This window comes from Arvicola amphibius, chromosome 7 (assembly GCF_903992535.2).
Source record: "Arvicola amphibius chromosome 7, mArvAmp1.2, whole genome shotgun sequence".
In the NCBI taxonomy this organism is placed as follows: Eukaryota; Metazoa; Chordata; class Mammalia; order Rodentia; family Cricetidae; genus Arvicola; species Arvicola amphibius.
In genome coordinates this window covers 55,875,265-55,878,695 of record NC_052053.1, presented here as the reverse complement: position 1 = coordinate 55,878,695, position 3,431 = coordinate 55,875,265, and the positions used below count along the sequence as shown (strand labels likewise).

General features: G+C 46.3%; 1 long non-coding RNA gene across 1 annotated transcript; it reads right to left on the bottom strand.

Annotated features, from left to right (window-relative positions):
• Window positions 1-874: 874 nt before the first annotated feature.
• On the bottom strand, window positions 875-2,139 carry LOC119819635. Its single transcript, XR_005286292.1, has 2 exons — window positions 2,073-2,139; window positions 875-1,086 (listed from the first exon to the last, which is right to left on the bottom strand). It is a non-coding gene; the product is annotated as an uncharacterized LOC119819635 (long non-coding RNA).
• Between the last annotated feature and the right edge of the window lie 1,292 nt (window positions 2,140-3,431).

The window sequence follows — 3,431 nt, the reverse complement described above, 5'->3', positions numbered from 1 at the left end:
GGCAGGCAGATCTCTGAGTTCAAGGTCAGCCTGGTCCACACTAAGAGAGAGGGACAGAGAAATCCTGTCTTGAAAAACCAAAAATAAATAGATAGATAGATAGATAGATAGATAGATGATAGATAGATAGATGATAAATAGATAAATAGATGATAGATAGATAGATAGATGATAGATGATAGATAGATGATAGATTGATAGATAGATAGATGATAGATGATAGATAGATACTAGATAGATAGATAGATAGATGATAGATAGATGATAGATGATAGATAGATAGATAGATAGATGATAGATAGATAGATAGATGAATAGATAGATGATAGATAGATAGATAGATGATAGATAGATAGATAGATAGATAGATAGATAGATAGATAGATAGATAGATAGATAGATAGATAGATAGATAAAGTCTTTAAAGAGCGGCGACTCTGACTCCACACACTGTAGTTGGTTTTTCCTCTTTTTCCTCTTTCCTCTTTGGGGGGCCACCACCCAGCTCCCAAATAAACACACAGAGGCTTATTTTTTCTTATGAATGCCCAGCCTTAGCTTGGCTTATTTCTAGCCAGCTCTTCTAACTTAAATTACCTTATCTATATTTTGCCTCTGGGCTTTTATCTTTCTCTATTCCTGTATACCTTTCTTTACGTCTTCCTCCATGGCGTGCTGTGTAGCTGGGTGACTGTCTCCTAGCGTCCTCCTCTCCTCTTTCTCACTCCTCCCTCTCTTCCAAATTTCTCCTCCTATTTATTATCTCTGCCTGTCAGCCCCACCTGTCCTTTCTCTTGCCTAGCTATTGGCCATTCAGCTCTTTATTAAACCAATCAGGTGTTTTAGACAGGCAAAGTAACACAGCTTCACAGACTTAAACAAGTGCAACATAAAAGAATGTAATGCATCTTTGCATCATTACACAAATGTTCCACAGATAAACAATGCACCACATACATTATCTTCAATAATATTCCATAGCAGCCTGCAGCTGGGACACCATGGAAACTCGGGCAGTGGCAGTCGTCTCCCCCAATTCCAGGCTCTCCTAGTGGCAGGTCCCCAGCATGGATATGGACACAGGGCCTGGAAAGATGAAGGAATTTATGACAGATCACACAATGGCTGTCAGGGCTGGACTTGAACCCAGGTCTCCCAGCTGTAAGGCCAGACCTCCTGATTCTGCCAAGAACTGGGTCCTGATGGCTGCCCTGGGGACAGAGACAGCTGCTCAGCCCTAAGGCTTTGGGCTGCAGCCAGAAGCATGACCCAGATCTTTTGAAGACCCCAGGGAGCAGGGGCACCTGTAGGTGGGGTGGTCCGGGAATGCAGCTAAAATAAGAAGTGGTTTCTTATGAAAGGGCTCTGTGGTCTGTAAAGGGGAAGAAACTGGAGGCCGGAAACAGGAGTGGGCAGAGCAGTGAGAGGCAGACACTGTAGCCTGCATCTCAGAAACCACACTGGGCACAGTAGAGTCTGCAAGGCGGCAGCTCTGAGTCCTGGGCCAGGAGACCTGAGAACTTGGGTTCAGGGCTCTTGGTCCTATTTCTTTACATCCCCAAAGCACTCACCTTTGTGAATATGGTTCCCTTTGTCCTCCTGACACCCCTTTAAGATACAACACCAAGATTGTTTCTAGGAAGACTTTCCTGGACATTTGTTTTACACACACACACACACACAGAGAGAGAGAGAGAGAAAGAGAGAGAGAGAGAGAGAGAGAGAGAGAGAGAGAGAGAGAGAGAGAGGATTAGGCAACCACAGACCCTCATCATAGCTGGTAGTGCTCACTGTAGCAGTCGGTGAATCTTGGCTGCCTCATGTTTATAGGGAGCCAGAGATGCTCTATGTGAATGATGTCATCAAATTTTTACAGAAACACAATACTGGAATTCAGTCCATTGACTTATTTTACAGGTGAGCAAAGCCAAGGTTCAGAGACAATAACTAACTTCTCCTGTGGTTCCGCAGTCAGTAAGTAGGAGATCAAAGAGAGTGTAGGCCACATCAAACCGCACAGCTGGGTTATCCAGCCAGACTTGGTCCTCTTCAACTAGAGCTGGGCCACATACCTGTAGCCAGATGGCTATGCTGCTGCTATTCACGAGGCACCAGGGAAACTGGGAGCTACCGAATGTCTTAAAGAAGAAGAGAAGCCCAGTTGAAAGGAGGAAGCATCTCTTTGTAAATATTTCTGATGAGTGTGTGAAGATATTACCAAAGTTGTTCTAGGCTTCTGTACTGTTTGGGGTTTTTCTATTCTTCCTCTAGATATTTTTTTGCAATGTTGTGGGTTGAACTCAGGGCCTCATGTATGCTAAGCAAGCACTCCACCATTGACTACCCCCAGCCCCAATACTCACTCCATTTTTAAGATTTAATTTTATTTTTGAAGATGTGTATGTGGACGTGTCTGTTCAGGGGTGTGTCCATGTGAGTTGCCATGGTGGCCAGAAGAGAGCATCATTTCCCTGGAGTCTGAGTTACAGGAGGCTGTGACCTGAACCCAAGTCCTCTGCAAGAGCAGTAAATCTTCTCAACTGCTGAGCCGTCTTGCCCGTGCTCACACTTGAATATAGTTTAATATTCTATTTCAGAAAGAGAACTCCTTTTTAGCCAGTCACGTTTATATTCTTATAATCCCACTGCTCTGAAGGCTGAGAGGCCGAGGAAGAGTTTGAAGTCAGCCTGGACAATGGAATAAGATCCCAGGGTGTGTGTCAGGAGAGCCTTTCAAAACTAAAGCGTTCCAAGCTCCCCAAGCTTGATGTCTGACCTGGAGATGCACTGTGACAACCCACCACATTGCCTGCCCCTGCCCCACTCTCTTCAAGGCCTTTCCCTTTCTCTTGCTCCCATGTTGTTGGGGTTTCCTGATGATGGATTTGTTCCCTAGCCCCACTTCCCCCAGGTGGACTATGAGCTCTCTGTAAACATAAGAACCAGAAGAGATTTGTTAGTGAGGAAATGAATCAATGCAGGTGAGTCTCTTAAACGACCATCAGGGAGTATAAAAGATTCAATTCCAGCTTTACACTCCAGCTTCTTGTGTGCCAAGGTTGCCAAGCTGCTGAGGGTCACCAACCAGATGGGCAGGGCTTGGCATGGGCCAGTGTTCCCTAGCAGCCCCAGAGCCCCCCTGCCATGCTTTATGATAGACGAGAGAGTATCTGGACCCTTAGGTCCAGGCTTCTTGCCCTCCATGGGGCTGGGCTGCTCAGTGGGGCCTAGGGAGCTGCTGCGAATGGCAATGATAGCAGGTCAAAGGCCTTCTCCAGAGAGGAAGTGAAAGTGCTGTCGGGTGAGTCATGAGGCCTGGAGGGTTTGGTGCCAGGAGTGGCTTGGTTGAAAGAAGCACCCGAGGGACAGGGAAGACCTGGAGTCGCCTCCCAGACCTCCCCAGTCGCTGGGGTCTTCAGCTAGAAGCGTCT